This window comes from Rhinatrema bivittatum, chromosome 1 (assembly GCF_901001135.1).
Source record: "Rhinatrema bivittatum chromosome 1, aRhiBiv1.1, whole genome shotgun sequence".
Taxonomy (NCBI): Eukaryota; Metazoa; Chordata; class Amphibia; order Gymnophiona; family Rhinatrematidae; genus Rhinatrema; species Rhinatrema bivittatum.
Window position 1 is genome coordinate 343060471 of NC_042615.1, and position 18368 is coordinate 343078838.

At 41.0% G+C, this 18368-nt stretch overlaps 1 protein-coding gene across 1 annotated transcript in view; it reads right to left on the reverse strand.

The window, feature by feature from the left end:
• The window catches only part of PTPN13 (protein tyrosine phosphatase non-receptor type 13), a 659094-nt gene that overhangs the window by 282985 nt on the left and 357741 nt on the right, over positions 1-18368 (reverse strand).

The following is an 18368-nucleotide window of genomic DNA, read 5'->3' on the forward strand; positions in this document are numbered from 1 at the left end:
TCAACCACGGAATACCTCATCAGATGATCTTTCTTCACTTTAAACTTTCAAAAAGTAATTCAATCTCCCAAATGGGTATCTTATACAAATATTTTATAACATTTTTTCAGAGAAAATCTTTTGAAAAAACACAAAAAAACTTTTTTAGCTGAAGAGGAAAGTTTCATACCAACTTTTATCCCCAACCGGGTGATATCTCTTATATTGTAATCATGAACTAACCTCCACCAGCCAATGTGTTTTTCTGTGAAGTTTTATGTGCGTGAATTAAAAATCTGCCATTTCATGAATATCTTCTTTCAAGGTTTCTAACTGCACATTTGCTCCTTGCAAATAGTTCTCAACAACTTATTAATTAGATTAAACATGTGCCGACTTATCTGTGCAGCCTTTCCAATTCCCAACAGTTCTCGCCATCTTATTAATTGAATTAAACGTGTGCCGACTTATCTATACAGCCTTTCCGATTCCCAACGTGGCCGCGTTTCAAATCCTACACGGATTTTTCCTCAGGGGATGTAGATCTTTCATCACACGAAGTCGGAATCTTCCTTGTCCAAACCATACTTTAACTCATGCGGCAGTTCTATTAGGATTCAAAATCTTGTTCCACGGCGGCACAACCATCTGTTTCCGCCATACTCAAGCCCAACAACTCCAACACTGATGCGATTTTTTAAACCACGATGATTCTCGTTCTTCAACCAATCTCCAACTTCTCTAATCTAACGTCATCACGTTCATCACAGGAGTTCCCTAACAAGTCCATCCTTCCATCTCCACTAACAACATCCAGCCTTCTATCAGGATGATTCACCATTCTTCAATCTGACGACCAGATGCTATCAGTGGAGATGGACAGTCGGATGTATTAGTGAACTGCCATTTTGAACGTGATGACATCAGATTGAAGAACGGTGAATCATCCTGATAGAAGACTGGATGTTGTTAGTGGAGATGGAAGGACGGACTTGTTAGGGAACTCCTGTGATGATGTTAGATTAGAGAAGTTGGAGATTGGTTGAAGAACGAGAATCACCGTGGTTTAAAAAAATCGCGTCAGTGTTGGAGTTGTTGGGCTTCAGTGTGGCGGAAACAGATGGCTGTGCCGCCGTGGAACAAGATTTTGAATCCTAATAGAACTGCCGCATGAGTTAAAGTTTGGTTTGGACAAGGAAGATTCAGACTTCGTGTGATGAAAGATCTACATCCCCTGAGGAAAAATCCGTGTAGGATTTGAAACGCGGCCACGTTGGGAATCGGAAAGGCTGTATAGATAAGTCGGCACACGTTTAATTCAATTAATAAGATGGCGAGAACTGTTGGGAATTGGAAAGGCTGCACAGATAAGTCGGCACATGTTTAATCTAATTAATAAGTTGGTGAGAACTATTTGCAAGGAGCAAATGTGCAGTTAGAAACCTTGAAAGAAGATATTCATGAAATGGCAGATTTTTAATTCACGCACATAAAACGTCACAGAAAAACACATTGGCTGGTGGAGGTTAGTTCATGATTACAATATAAGAGATATCACCCGGTTTGGGATAAAAGTTGGTATGAAACTTTCCTCTTCAGCTAAAAAGGTTTTTTTGTGTTTTTTCAAAAAATTTTCTCTGAAAAAATGTTATAAAATATTTGTATAACATACCCATTTGGGAGATTGAATTACTTTTTGAAAGTTTAAAGTGAAAAAAGATCATCTGACGAGGTGATTCCGTGGTTGAATAGTATAAATAAATCCTAAACATAAAAAAAACAGCATAGAGCTAATCAGTGACCATAAAGCAGGCAAAAATGGGTGAAATGGATAGGGAAAAAAAGGTGCACATTTTTAACTGGAACGTAAAAAAGTAGTAGAAAGTGAAAAACAAAAATCAGGAATAATACCCACAAAGCCAAAACTATGCCCAGAAAGAGCCAATTGGTACATTATATCGAATAAAGAGCTGCTAATAATTACACGTCAAACTAATTACTTATGGTTTGATTGCTTTTTTATTTATATAACATCTTCTACCATTTCATTTCTTTTCTTAACATTGATTTTTGCCAGAATATTTGTATTTGGAACATCATCTGTCAACAAAACAGCATGATGTGAAGTCAACTCCAACATAAGTTTGTTTATCCTCGCTACAATGTGGTGTATAATGACCTATAACCTTGCAAGAATGCTTTCACATGCCTTTTTTATAATGACTTTCAGATATCAGCAGCAGTAGGAAATAGTGAATCATACATTTAATCATTTTTAAGGATGCAATAATCAAAATGCTCGCATTGGTGCAAACAGTGGGTAGGTTTTACCCATGGGGTTTGCACCAGTAACAAAGCAAAAATATGTGGGTAGTTTGCTTTGAGTATTGTTTCTGGATAAAGTACCCAGAGAGATGGGCAACTGCTTTTTTGTGGGTACTTTTTCCAGTCAAAATAACACACAGAGCTTTGAAACTGCAAACCTACATATGTTGTTCCTATCCTCTCTACCTAACCCTGTTCCTGGGAACGTCTCCACCTAATGCAGGTAAAAGTATACGTGTTATGGAACAGCATGAATAATTTCACCCACATAGAAGGGAAACAACTTTTAAAAAGCCCATTTCCATGGGTGAAATGCTGTTTGACCCACAAAAATAGCTCTGAAAATTGTCCTTCCCGCACACAACTACTATCTTCCATTTGCAAAAGAAAGCTGAGCGAAAACATATGATGTGTAATGAAAAAAAACAAAAACAAATAAAAGGCATTCATAGCCCCATAAAACCTAAACTATACATGTAACAGATTTATAGAAAAATATATAACTATTGAACTCAGAAATTCAATCCCCTGCTCCATTTTAAGGAATTATGAGAGAGGAAAGGTAACCTGTAAAATGTCACTCGTGCTTTTCCCCACAGAAACTCAAATGGATGAGTGGACTAAATGGCTTCCTGCCCATTTGCTTCGTTAGATACATTTCTATTCTGCCCTGTTATTTTGCTTCTCCCTTCAATAACTCTACTCTTACATCTCTCCTCAAAGTCTTCTGTCAGTCTGATGCTCTGCTCTTTGCTCTGTGAGAAAGGAGCTTGAAAAAAAAAGATATAAAAAGCAGAGTCCTTCATGCAGGAAAATGATGCTCTTTGAGGGGACAGAGACAATGTGGAGGTGAATTCCGAAACCATAAGCACAATATAACATGACTGCTGGCGTGGGGTTGGAAGAAGTGTTACCTCAAAGGACTGCCCTCCTCGATAACTTAAGTAGGAGAGAGTTGGAAGTCTGTGAGTACTAAGATAACCTATGGTAGAAAAAAAAAAAGAAGCAGCAGCTTGGGCAAGGGAGATTGTTAGTTGAATCTTCACTTGCATGGTGGAAAGTGAGTCCCTGTCAAAGCAGGATATGCTCAGACCATTTGGCAGGTATCTGACACTTGCAACTTGTATTCATCTGGAAACAAGAGCCAACTCTAAGGTCAGAACCTTTCAACATTGGCTCTACTCAAGCAGAGGACAGTTCCACTTGAATGGTGTTTTTAAAAAATGATTCCATAAGGGGAAAATGAGTATTGTTGTGCTGAGGCGTTTTTTATTTTATTTTATTGAGTGATAATCCAGGACCCATTCTTGGTTGAAAAGATTTTAGAACCAAGATGTCCCAGTGACTTCTTGAGTTCTGTTCTTGAATAATTGCTTCTACCTTTCCCTTTTTTTATTTGATGTTTCAGAACAGAGAAAACACAATTTTAGATAGGTAAAAACAGGTGGGCTTTTTTAATCAAATTCTACAAATATTGGCAATTTTTTTAATGTTTAACTTTAAATTCATTGACATGTATGACAATTTGGAGAAAACAAAGCTTGGTTCATAACTTTAATGGCATTTATTGATTACAAGGAAGAATTACTTGCTCTCCCACTGGAGAACTCAGAGTGGAGTATCGAGTGGTTTGCATCCATAAGACAGTGAAGATGAAATAAAAACTCTGTACGAGATGAAGAGTGGGAAGCATGACTTATAAAATATAGAAAACATTTAAGACTGTCCATTTGGATATTTGTGAATTCTATTATTTATTTATTTGTGAGCATGGGCTATTCCGTCTTTTTTCAATAATGAACTCAAGGCAGATTACAATTAAATTTAAATCAAACTTACAAACACAGTATGATATAATAACAGTAATCAGGTCAACTTACAAGTACAAATGAATCATATTTAGAGAAGATCATATTTGCAGTAGAAATAACAACAGTAGAACTAGCACCTGATGTAGACAAAGCAAGAATCTTCCAATCAACAGCCCAATGGTGTCTAAGTTCAACTTTTGCACTGAAGTCTTAAAGGTCATGCCATAAAGCAGGAATGCTCTGCTGGGGAATTCAGGGAAATGTCTGGTTGAATAGCCATGCCTTAATATTTTTTCGGTACCTTCTTCCAAATTTTTGGTTCACAGTAACTGAAAACACAAAGTCTTGTACAGATCAACTTGGCAGATTCTAGAGGAGAGGAGAGAAGGGCCATTTGGGAGGAACTGCAGTCTATTGTGGGAATGGAAAGAAGAGAAATTGGGAGAGGTACTTGTGCTGTTTGTTCACACACTGAAAGACAACGCAAAGGGTTTTGAATTTTATCCTATTTTCAACTGGGAGCTGAAATAAGATTGGTCTATATCATCAGATGCTTTGGCCCCTATCAAATTTCTAGCAGCAGTGTTTTACAAACTATTGGAGGCGTTTCAGATTGTATTGAAATAGACAATTTGGTGAGTAATTAATGCACATAAGGGGGTAGTGTGAAGGGGTATTAAACATTTATTTCATCCCACAGCAGTAGCAAGGTTGTGTTTATCCAGACAGCTGATGAGTCTGGCGCAGCTATATATAATAAAGATTGTTCTGATCATCTATGAGATATGTGTTTCCATCACGAGGTTTTGATCATGATGGAAACACATGATGGACTTTACACCACCTCTTTAGGGTGTCTGTTTTTTCAGTTTGTCCAGAATTTATTTACAAAAGACTTACGGGTAAATTTTCAGAGCTCGGCATGCGCAAATACCGGGAGATATGCGTGTGGCTAGGCCGAGCATGTGCCGAGTGCATTTTAGAAATGGCCTGGACAATGCGCATATCTCCCGGTATGTGCAAACGTACTGGCTCTGTGAAAGGGGCAGGCCAGGGACAGGGTCTGGGTGGGGGCCGGCCAGGACAGTAGCCATTAGGCCCTCTCCCGGGGCACGGAGAACTTACTTCACCAGCGAGGATGAAGTACGTTTTAAAACAAAATCAATTCTAATAGTTGGGAGGGGCTTAAGGGTCAGGAAGGAAAGGAGAGGAGAGGGGAAAAGGGAAGAAGAGTAGGTAGGGGTATAGAGAAGTTCCCTCCCAGTTCACTCCTTAATTGGAGCGGACTGGGAGGAAACTGTGAATGGCCTGTTTGCGTTGCCATGCCTTTTTTTTTTTTAAAATCACCACCCCTTGTGCGAGTGAGTCGCAACCCGTCCACACATGCGCACGCTGATATAAAATCGGGCGCACATGTGCGTGTGGGCGACGTGCACATGTTATAAAATCAGCACATCTTTTAAAATCTACCCCTTACTGAATTTATCCAGCTACCCATGCCCAACTACTGCTTTGAACCATACTGCTGTATAGGGTCCTGCATATTCAAAGCAGCAGTCGAGTCTGGGAGATAGAAGAGGATGGCGTGGCCCAAGGCACCTCCAATCTCCTCCTGCTTCTACCGCCTGATAACGCACAGAGAAGGGGTTTGGTGAAAGAGGGGCTAAAGGGTGCGCTATGTGAAACAGGGATTGGGGGGGTTATGAGATACAGGGGTTGGGGAGGGTTTGCAAGAAACAGGAGCTGGGGAATTGGAGTTGTATGAAACAGGAGCTAGGGAACGGGTGGGTTTGTAAAAGAGGAGGCTGGGGAAATGTGAAAGAGGTACTGGGGTATCAAGGTGCATGTGAAAGAGAAGCTGGGGCGGAAGAGGTGCATATATGGACAGCTAGAATGAGGATAGGAAGGAACAGAAAGAGGACTGTGGGTAGAGAGAGGATATGAACCAGGGGAGGGCAGAGGAAGAGAGGGAGATGGGGATGGATGAAGGCTAGAATTAGGGGAGGGACACTTCCTCTTCTCTGGATCTCTCCCAAGATCCCAAAACATCCTTCCCACCTCTCCAAATTCCCCCCTCCCCCACTCAAGATCTCAGAACTTCCTCCTTCCCCTAATCCCAATCTTCCTTACTTCTCCTCTACTCGCATCCCCAAGCCTCCTTTTATTGTTTGCCCTCCCCTCCTCATTTCCCCATCCCTGATCCTCTCTTTCCCTTTCCTCTTCTTCTCCTCCCCCACATCAATACCTGAAATTTCCCACCTGCATAACTCCCAAAAGAACAAAACAAAATAACTAGCAAGTTTGGAAGCGGTTTTATTTTTGTTATGCAAAATAATTCCAATGTATGCAAATAGGCTGCCTAATTGCTGCAGACTTTCAGAAACATTGTTACAGAATTTTCTAACTATTGCAGCAGAATCTACCCCTGCGCCACCCGCAGGAAACTGAAGGCCGTGACTTTAAGCTCCACACAGCCTTCTGAGTGATCAGGTGTTAACCAGCTCCGAAAGGGCAAGAGAAAGGTCATGTATGAAAATACCTGTTCCCACAGGCATGTGGATCCAAATGCTGCAGGCACTGCAAATGAGATTTTCTTCAAACAGTTAAAGTTCACTGGCAGGGACGTCTAGCTAGCAGGTCAGAAAAGAGGCCCCATGATCTCTTTTTGGTAGCTTCAAGCATACTTCGTGGATCTATCAACTTTGATGCCCAAAATTCTGAGCTTTTTAACTCAGGGAGCTGCATTTTCAGCACCCATGCACTGAAATATAGACAAATTCAAGTCACTTTCATTGATATTTTCTGCTTTAAATTAGAAAAAAAAAAATCAGGCCAAGTTGCTTGAAATCTGACAGAAAATTCGTATTCCAGTTCTTGCATATTCATCCCAATCTCACCAACGCTGATAATGCAATGTGTTGATGGCTCATTCATATGCTGAAAGCAACAGAAAACTGAAGATCCAGAACTGTATCCCCTGCACTCTGAAGACAGAGGTTGAATACATTTAGGATGGTGATTAGTTGGGAATATTGGGGCAGATTTTATAATCTGTGCGCGGGGTACATTTGTGCGTGTTACCAGGCGCGAACAAATGTACACCCGATTTTATAACATGTGCGCGCTGCAGCGCGCATGTTATTAAATACGGGGTCAGCGCGTGCAAGGGGGTACACACTTGTGCACCTTGCACGCGCCGAACCCTAGGGGAGCCCCGATGGCTTTCCCCGTTCCCTCCGAGGCCGCTCTGAAATCGGAGCAGTCTCGGAGGGAACATTCCTTCCACTTCCCCCCACCTTCCCCTATCTAACCCACCCCCCAGCCCTACCTAAATCCCCTCCCACCTTTATTTCAGGAGTAACTTACGCGTGCAGGCCGGCTCCTGGCGCACCATCCCCCGGCACGGCCGCTGTGCCAGAGGACTCTGTCCTACCCCCGGACCGGCGCCCCGCCTCCCAGCCCCACCTCTTTTCAAAGCCTTGGGACATACGCACATCCCGGGGCTTGCGCGAGTCGCCAAGCCTATGCAAAACAGGCTCGGCGCGTGCAGGAGCAGGTTTTCGGGGTTATGTGCGTAACCCTTTGAAAGTCTGCCCCATTGTCTTACACAGCCATTTATTATCATCCAGTTCAGGACATCTCTGTCATTTTTCTATTTTGTATCAAAACAGTTAAAAAAAATATGCAAAGCCATGCCACAACTTAGCCACCAGACATGGCTGTGAAGTTCAAAGTTCATATTAGCACTGTCCATTTCTTCTAGCAATGCTTGAAAATGTCTGTGCATCAAAGCAGATCAAGCACCAATGAAATTCATAATTTGCACCATTATACTCATCAAGTTATGAAGTAGAAACACATGTTATAACCTTGCTTAACAACAGTTTGTATATTGAAACCCTGTTTACCCCCTTATCCCTGTAACCTTATATTTTGTAAACAGTTATGATGGCGTTATTTTGACGTTTCCGAATGACTGTATATAAAACTCGTTAAATAAATAAATAAATAAATAAATAAAAATAGAAATGTCAGCACTCGGGATTTCTTGCTAGATGATACAGTGAAATTTGACTGTCAGTGGATTTGGTCTTCAAGTAACTTTATAAATTCCTTCCATTTTCTGATCATGGCAGAAGCATAATCTGTTGATACACATATTTTCTGATGCTGACTCCACATTGTTAAAATGATTTAAAAAATGTTCCTCCTTTGTTATGCTATGTGGGGCTTTTTGTTAAAGTTCCCCTCAGTTTTCGTTGGAAGCTCAATATCTTGCAACATTTGCCAAATACTGCTTTGTTTCTTGGATCATGCTGCTTTTCCTTTGATCAAGTCAATCCTGCCTGCTCTGTCAAAAAAGGTTTTCTCATGCTCTGATTCAAAATGGTATTGGAGCCCGATATTGAAAACTGCTTATCCGGCTAAGTGACGGACTCTAAATATCGGGCTACGTTTAGCAGTCGCCACTTAGCCGGATGAGCCACTTATCAGGCTAAGTAGATAGCTGGACAAGTCAGGGGCAAGCAACGGGCACAATGGGGCAGCTCTACTTAGCCAGATAAGTGCCAATATTCAGACTGACTTGGTTTCGTTAGGCCTGCCACAGAGAAGCAGTGAATACAGAATATTCAGCAGTATATCCGGCTAACTAACTTAGCTGTTTTTTTTTTTGTAAAATATCTAGCTCTTGATGTGTGACAACAGTTTCACAACACAAGGACAAACACGGGCCTTCTTTTGAATTGGTCCACCTGTCTGAGAGCCAATCAAAATCATTGCTTACTTCCTTTGGCACAGGGCCATAGGTTGCCTACCTGAGCTTTAGAACTTCCCAGTCTCTGCTAGCCTGATGAGTAGGAGCAAAGTATGGTAATCACACTGAGGTCCCTGAAAGGCAATACCCAACAGTGCCACTGGGACTAAGCTGGAATACAGATTTAAAGGCAGACATGATAGCATTTGTAAACAGCACACTGAGATCGCATAAAAAGAAAAGAACTGTTATGCCAGACAAATTTCACAAGTTTCCTGCAAAAAGTCATCCTCCACCTTTTCACTAAAAATGTGCTGCTTTTTTTAAAGCAGGACATGGCACCACAAAGATAAGGGGAAAATGTGCAGAATCAAAACAGAAGGTGGGTGTGAGAAACTAGAAAAACACCAGAGATTGCATACAGTGACTTTCATCCAATCGGATAGGAAAAACAACTTGCACAGGAGGATAATAAACTAACTAATGGCAGAAAGACACTTTTTTGTTCATTGCTTTATTGCATTGAGTGAATGTTACAACACAGTGAAAACCATGCTAGAAGAATAAGAGCAAACAAATTAGGATTAAAAAAAACCCAACTCCTTTGTGTTACTAATATACACTTCTCCATTCAAACATTTAATCACTGTGTATTCTTTCTTTATACTGAACTGAGATAAACAATGACTATAGTTCCTGATGGTTCATGGTTCAATCAAATGAACACTTCATACATATTCCTTATTGTAAATAGTAGAATATGGGACACAAACTATAAATGGGATAGAAACCTTCATGCCCTTATGGCATGATGTATGATGTGCCTGCTAATTATTGCACCTTTTTGTGTGATGTGTGTGTCTGTAGAAAAACTAAATTAATTCTTTGCTTTGGTCTTTACTGAGAAGGTTGTTAGGGAGATACTTATGATGGAAAAATTATTTGAGGATGATAACTCAGAGGGAAGCTATAATAAAGTAAATCAACAAACTAAAGAGTAACAAATCACTGGGACCGGATGGTATATATCCCAGAGTTCTTAAAGACCTTAAAAATGAAACTGCAGACATTACCAGTAATCTCTAACTTATCATTCATATCAGCTGTGGTACCTGAGTATTAGTGGGTGGCCAATATAATACTCCTTTTTAAAAAGGGCTCCATGAGTATGCCAGAAAAATATAGACCAGTGAACAAGATGTTGGTGCCTAGCAAAATGGTAAAAGCTATTCTGAATATTACAGGCCATCTGGATAGACAGTGACTAGTGGGACAGAGGCAACATTGATTTAGCAAAGGGAAACCTTGCCTTACAAATCAATTATTTTGTTATTTATTTAAAACATTTATATACCACCCATCAAACACAGAATGGATTACAATAAAAATATTTATAATTATTAAAAAACAAATCTTAAAAAAACATGCTTCCATTAGAACAAAACATATAGCCACTTCATTAAATAAACAATATAGACAGACAAGACAAAAACATCCCAGGCAATCATAATACCTTCATCCCAAATGCTACTTTGATAAAGGCAGGAACAATAGAAGACCTAGCTCAATCAGAAAATAAAAAATTCTCATATCTGAGGCATCAATATACAGTTATTCTGCAACATGCTAAAAGCTTGACTAAGATAAAAAGCTTTAACCAACTTTCTAAATTTTGTAATGGAAGCTTCTTTTTTGGTCTCTAATGGTAGAAGATTCCATAATGTTGGGCCCTTAATCATAAAAAGTCGCTTTTTTTAGATTTTTTTTTTAAAGGGGTTAACAAACATATGGATAAGAGTGAGTCAGTTGATTTAGTATACCGTATCTGCATTTTAAGAAGGTATTTGACAACATTCCCCATGAGTGACCCATCAGGAAATTAAAAAGTCATGGGATAGAGAACAATGTTTTGTAGATTGGTAAATGGCTATAGGACTGGAAACAGAATGGTCATTTCTCTCAGTGAAGAAAAGTAAATAGTGGTGTGCCCCAGGGATCTGTACTGGGACAAGTGCTTTTTAATATATTCATAAATGATCTGGAAAAAGAAATGAACAATGAGGTGATCAGATTTGCAGGTGATACAAACTTATTCAAAGTTGTTAGATTACTTGCAGATAGTGAGAAATTGCAAAAGAACCTTGTGAGACTCAGGAATTGGGCTCTAAACGTTAGATGAAATTAAATGTGAAAAAGTACAAAGTGAGCATATAGGGAAACATAATCCAATCTCGTTCCATACAAGGCGTCACCATACAGGAAAAGTATCTTGGAATCATTGTGGACAATACTTTGAAATTCTCGGTTCAGTGCATTTCTGTGGTCAAAAAAAGCAAATAGTTTATTTATTTATTTTTTACATTTCACAGCGGACCACATTCTTGTACTCTAGGTATTTCCCTATTCCCAGAATGCTATGTAATATTAGGAAAGGAATAGAAAATAAAATAGAGGTTATCATAATGCCTCTATATTGATCCATGATATGACCACACCTTGAATACTGTATGCAGTTCTGATCATCCCATCTCAAAAAAGATATAGCAGAACTAGAAAAGATACAGAAAAGGGTGACCAAAATGATGAAGGGGATGGAATGTATAGCCTATGAGGAAAGGCTAAACAGGTTAGAGCTCTTAAGCCTGTAGAAGAGACAGCCAAAAGGAGATATGGTGTATGTTTATAAAGGGCAGTATTTTAAAAAGGTTCCGTGCGTAAATCCAGAGGATTTACACGCGTAACCGGCCTTGTGTGCGCCGGGCCTATTTTAAAAAGGCCCGGCGATGCACGTAAAGCCCCGGGACGCGTGTAAGTCCCGGGGCTTGCAAAAAGGGGTGGGGAGGGGTGCGTGGGCAGTCTGGGGTGAGGTCAGGCTCCCGGCATAGCGACCATATTTGCCATTGTGCTGGGGATTGTGCGCCGGCAGTTGGCCGGTGCGCGCAAAAGCTAAAACAACATTTTTTTTGGGGGGTGGGGAAGGTCAGATTAGGGGGAGGGCACATGTACGCTCACACGCAACCTTTTAAAATCTACCCCAAAATCTTTAGTGAGGTGAAACAGGCAAAACGAGAACAGTTATTTACTCTTTCAAAAGTACTAGAACTAGGAAACACTCCATGAAGCTAATAGCTAGCACATTTAAAACAAACCAAAGAAAATATTTTTTCATTCAGCTCACAATCAAACCGCGGAATTTGTTGCCAGAGGAAGTAGTGAAAGCAGGTATTGTAGCCAGCTTTAAAAAGAGTTTGGACAACCTCCTGGAGTTATTAGCCATGTAGGCTTGGGAAAACCACTTCCTATCCCTGGTTATGATCAAGAAAGACTGGATCTATTCTTTGGGATCCTGCCGAGTGACCTAGATTGGCCACTGTCAGAGACAGGATACTGGGCTTGATGGACCTTTGGTCTAACCCAGTATGGTATTTCCTATGTTTCCTATATATTTATCACATGTTTTTTAAAAGCTTTTGAGGTAAGACAGTACAAAAAAATATACATTAATTAGGGAAAGGGGGCACAACAGACTATATACCTTCTTTATATATATGGGGGAAATTGACACCATACCCAGGTGGATCACCTTACCTATTTGTTTTCTGATTTATTGAAAGCACTTTTTGGATAATATACTAGCTACTTATATTTTGTACTTTCCAACGTTGTCATTGATGTGATATGAATTGGTTATTTACACTTTCGAATAATAGAAGGACTAGGGGACATTCCATGAAGTTAGCAAGTAGCACATTTAAGACTAATCGGAGAAAATTATTTTTCACTCAACGCACAATAAAGCTCTGGAATTTGCTGCCAGAGGATGTGGTTAGTGTAGTTAGTGTAGCTGGGTTCAAAAAAGGTTTGGATAAGTTCTTGGAGGAGAAGTCCATTAACGGCTATTAATCAAGTTTACTTAGGTAATAGCCACTGCTATTAATTGCATCATTAGCATGGGATCTTCTTAGTGTTTGGGTAATTGTCAGGTTCTTGTGGCCTGGTTTGGCCTCTGTTGGAAACAGGATGCTGGGCTTGATGGACCCTTGTTCTGACCTAGCATGGCAATTTCTTATATTCTTATTGTATTTGTCAAGTTAAAGCATATCTCGTGCTTAAACAGTTTTAGGGTTCATTATTGTTCTATCATACTTAGGTCTGCTTGAAAGTTATTGTGCCATGATGGCCAAGCGTTGACAACAAATGTATTAGCACTCACGCCATAGGAGTGCACAGTTTGCAACTGATCCATGTTTAACTTAGCAATACTTATTTGAATAAGGGTCAGATGATTGTTTGTTTGGGCCACATTTGTTAACATTAAGGTGTTCATTTATATAATTTTTTTGTGAATGATTAATAAAGATTTCTGTTTTAATTAATACCATATCAACAATACTAGTGTTCTTTTGTCCATTCCTTTGGAATGTTTTTCTCCTTCTGTTTTTTTTAGAAAGCTGAAAAGAACTACTTGCTGACACAGAATAGTTCTTTTCAGCTTTCTAAAACTGTGTTTGTTTCTGAATTTCTGTTTTTCTCAAATGTTCTACTACAAACCTTATCCTCAGATTAGACAGGTTAGAAACAATTACATGCTGGTAATTTTGTTGAAGGATGAAAAGAAAAAAGCAAGCAAAAAAGATGAACAAATTAAAAGATGAGAAAAACAGCAGAAAAAGTAAACTTACTTTTATTCAGAGATCTAGGAAATAAAAACAGCAAATAATATTGTGAGGTAAAAAGACAAGAGATCATTAAGTACAAGAAAAATACATGTTGAGGATACATCATAGTGAAATAGTTGTGAACCAGAATGACAGAGCAAGACGTAATTGCTAAAGGCAAGATTCTAATAAACTGGGTCTTTTCCTAGGTGGAGAAAAAGGGTAGGGCTGGTTTATATCAAACAGGGTGCAGCATTTTGAAACAAGAGAAAAAAATACATGCAATCCACTCCCCTATGATCAGCTTTTTGGCACAGAGATTTTGGGTTAGCTGCTGCTGTGAAACTCCTTTTCAAGTCTGATGTCAGATTAGCATCTATACCCTGATTTTTTTTCACTTCAAATGTTATTTAAACTTACAACTCAATGTGTCCTTTGAAAAATGTTGCATTTTTTTTGGCATGTAAAGTGTAGATAGGAAGCATTACCTCTATGTTCCCTGAATCAATAAGTACTTTTAACACTGGACAGCAAGAATCTATGGGGCAGAATTTAAAACCGGCGTGCACGAACGTCTGCCTGATATTATAACATGCGCGCGCAGCCGCACGCATGTTATAAAATCCTTCCCCTATCTAACCCACCCCCCAGCCCTACCTAAATCCCTCCCACACCTTTATTTTGTTATTTACACCTGCCTTTGGCAGGTGTAACTTGCGCGCGCCGGCTGTGCCAGAGGCCTCAGTCCTGCTCCCGCCCCTTTCACAAAGCCCCGGGACATACGTGCGTCCTGGGGCTTGTGCGCGACTCCGGGCCTATGCAAAATAGGCTCGGCGCATGTAACCTTTTAAAATCCGCCCCTATATTACATAAGAACAAAAAAACATAAGTACATAGGAGCATAAGATATGTCATACTGGGTCAGATCAAGAGTCCATTAAGCCCAGTATCCTGTTTCCAACAGGGGCCAATCCAAGTCACAAGTACCTGGCAAGTACCCAAACATTAAATAAATCTCAAGCTCCTACTGCTTTATTAATTAATAGCAGTTTATGGATTGTTACTTTAGGAACTTATCCAAACCTTTTTTAAACCCAGTTACACTAACTGCTGTAACCATAGCCTCTGGCAATGAATTCCAGAGCTTAACTATGCACTGAGTGAAAAAGTATTTTCTCCAATTTGTTTTAAATGAGCTACTTGCTAACTTCATGGAGTGCCCCCTAGTCCTTTTATTGTCTGAGAGATTAAATAACCTACTTACAATAACTTGTTCAAGTCCTTTCATGATTTTGTAGACCTCTATCATATCCCCCCTCAGTCATCTTTTCTCTAAACTGAACAGCCCTAACTTCCTTAACCTTTCCTCATAGGGCAGCCGTTCCATGCCCTTATCATTTTGTATTAAATAGGTAGTCAGAAAGGCAGGCAACAAACAGAAGTTTGTGTGTTTGTATTTCCCAACCCTCCCATCCCTCTGCCACCCACCCCTAGCTCATACTTTAATTTATACGCAGGTGACACTTTCACACAAAAAAAAAAAAAATTAATCAGCCTTTTCACTTAAATTCTGAAATTCCCCACACCTTATAAAGAATTTGATCATTCACTTGTAGGTTACTACTAGATATATAGTGAATACACTAATACATTTAAAGGACCCTTATTGACGCATTCATATTCCCATAGCAACCTAAAACTTAACTAGGAACTGAACACATTTAAGATGAAGACAGCAGTTCAGCAGCAAGAGGGGGGCTTCCCAGTCTTTTGCATCGAGTGTCACATGTATTATTTTTTACCCACCGGTGAGAAGCTGTACGTGTGCATCCGATGCAAAGAGCTCCTGTATCTCAGAGAATGAATCCAATCTCTGGAGGCTAGAGTGGCAGACCTGGAGGAGCTGAGGCAGAAAGGGAGGTGTATAGATGAGACCTTCAGGGGCATAGTATCAAGTCCCAACTCCAGTCTGGCAGCCCTCATGCTGCCTTGGAGGAGGAAGTTCTCATGATTGGAGAGCATCAATCAGGTGCAGCAGAAAATGATCCTGCTCAGACAGTTAGCTCAGAAATTATCTGTAGGGGAATTAACCAGCTTAGACCTTTTCTGCATAAAGGGAGCTGGCCAGGGGCAGATTGACCATTCGAGCAATAGGGCAGTGCTTGAGGGCCCACAGCACTCTCCCCTAGCCTCAGATGGATGGTTGGGGGCCAATGACTCTTATTGTATGAGAGCCCAGATCACTGTCAGTCCATCACTGAAGTTGGCAACTGTCATCCAGTATTAATAACAAATAGACTTAATTACTTAGCTCATTATATAAAGGTTCTCACAGGTTGTAGTCTCAAGTGTCTCCAACTCTTGCAAAATACTGCAGTCAGGTTATTGGCTGGTAAGAAACCAGGAGGCACCGCATCACCCTGATCTTATGGGAACTCCATTGGCTCCCTATTGCCAGCAGAATCAGGTTTATGATTTTAGATGTGGTCTGTAAGGGGTAATTTTGTAACACTGCACATATGTTAGCCGGCAAATATGCGCATAAGCTATTCCAATTTTCAAAGCAAACTTACATGCATAAGTCTGCTTTGAAATTTATCCCTGCAAAATTATGTGCAACTATTACACCTTCTATTTGGTGCGTGTGATTTTGCTAAGAGAATTTGTGCGCATAACACCATTTACAGTAAGCAAACTTGCTTTTCCCACAGTTTCCAAAATAAAAGGCAGGGAACAGTGTAAAAACTCACATAATCATTTAAACAATATCCAAAAAATAAGCATATTTAAACATATAAAACGTATCATTCAAACAATAAATAACAAAATAAAACAAAAGGAGCGCTTTAGCCGCAGAAATGGCCCCTTAGAAAATTGTGCTACCAAGTCACGCATAAAATTATATGTATACATACTGGGGCGGATTTTCAGAGCCCTGCTCGCGTAAATCCGCCCAAAACCGGGCGGATTTATGCGAGCAGGGCCCTGCGCGCCGGTAAGCCTATTTTACATAGGCCTACCGGCGCGCGCAGAGCCCTGGGACTCGCGTAAGTCCCGGGGTTTTCGGAGGGGGCGTGTCGGGGGGCGGGCCCGAACCATGTGGCGTTTTCGGGGCGTGTCGGGAGCGTTCCGGGGGCGAGCCCGGGGGCGTGGCTACGGCCCGGGGCGGCCCGGGGGCGTGGCCGCGCCCTCCGGACCCGCCCCCAGGTCGCGTCCCGGCGCGCAGGAGGCCCGCTGACGCGCGGGGATTTACGCCTCCCTCTGGGAGGCGTAAATCCCCCGACAAAGGTAAGGGGGGGTTTAGACAGGGCCGGGCGGGTGGGTTAGGTAGGGGAAGGGAGGGGAAGGTGAGGGGAGGGTAAAGGAAAGTTCCCTCCAAGGCCGCTCCGATTTCGGAGCGGCCTTGGAGGGAACGGGGGTAGGCTGCGCGGCTCGGCGCGCGCCGGCGATACAAAATCCATAGCCTTGCGCGCACCGATCCAGGTTTTTAGCAGATACGCGCAGCTCCGCGCGTATCTACTAAAATCCAGCGTACTTTTGTTTGCGCCTGGAGCGCAAACAAAAGTAGGCTATTCGCGCTCCTTTTAAAATCCGCCCCACTGTATGCATGTATCTTTTATGTGCATAGGGGAGAGTCACATCAAGGAATGGAGTCTGGGTAGGGTTGGAACTTACACACATACATTTTGATTTAAAAAAGGGCCTGATTTTCAAAAGCATTTACAAGTTTAAAACTGGATTTTACATGTTTAAATACACTTTACCAGTGTAAGTGGATTTTGAAAATTGCTACAATATATGGCATCGAATTGTCCACAGGATTTACCTGTGTTCCATGCACTTAACCTGAGTAAATGGCTTTTGAAAATACTATAGTAGTTTGTTACATTTATGTGAGTGACTCCTTTGAAAATTCATTTTTTTCCCCGTAGATAGCAGGATGAATTAGCCATGCTTTCTGGATGATGTCCTCCGGCAGCATGGGGGGGAGCTATCTCTCCTAGAATGCAGAGCTTTGCTCTGTGAGCATGTGTGGCTATTCCTGCATGTTTCTGTCCTTCTCCTCAGTTGATGATAATGTGATGTAAAAAGCTTACCAGAGAGAAGGGCGAGGTCCCATGGCTAATTCATCCTATCTATGGAAAACACCGTTTATGGTTTGCAAACTTGCTTTTTCCCATCGATAAGCAGGCTAAATTAGCCATGCTTTCTGGGAGTCCCCAGCTTAGGTTTGCTGCCAGATTGCTTGAAAAACATATCATATTTACAGTCCGTGTTCTTTCTTTGATTTGTACTTTCTTCACTTCAATTCTGATTGCAACCAAGATTGTCCTGTGGACAACCTTAACTCTTTGTGATGTGATTCAATACTGCTGCCTCCACAGAACTGTTCACAGCCAATTGCTGGTCGAGACAATAGTGGGATGGGAATGTGTAAAATGAACACGTAGCCACTTTACAAATGTCCTGAATTGGTACAATGTAAATATGTGCTATAGAAATTGCAGTTGCTTGCTCCTTAACTGAACCCTTCAGTTGAGTGGAGTGTGCAGAATAGCAAAATTGAATGCACTTTGTTAGATTAAGTGAGGGTTAAGTTAGGGGGTAGGGGTAGGTAGATAAATGGGCTTAGGTAGTGGAAGGCTATATTTGGGGGATGAATGGGTGGATGAGTTTAGGGAATGGTGAGAGGATAGAGAGGGCAGTGAGGTGATGTAGTGTAGGGAATGGGGAGGGTGGGTTACAAGGTGAACAGGGCCCAGACTTGGGTTGCCTGAATAAGAGGTCCTGGAATCAGGAGGTCAGTGGGTGGTTGACTCTTTAACTACTATTCACTTC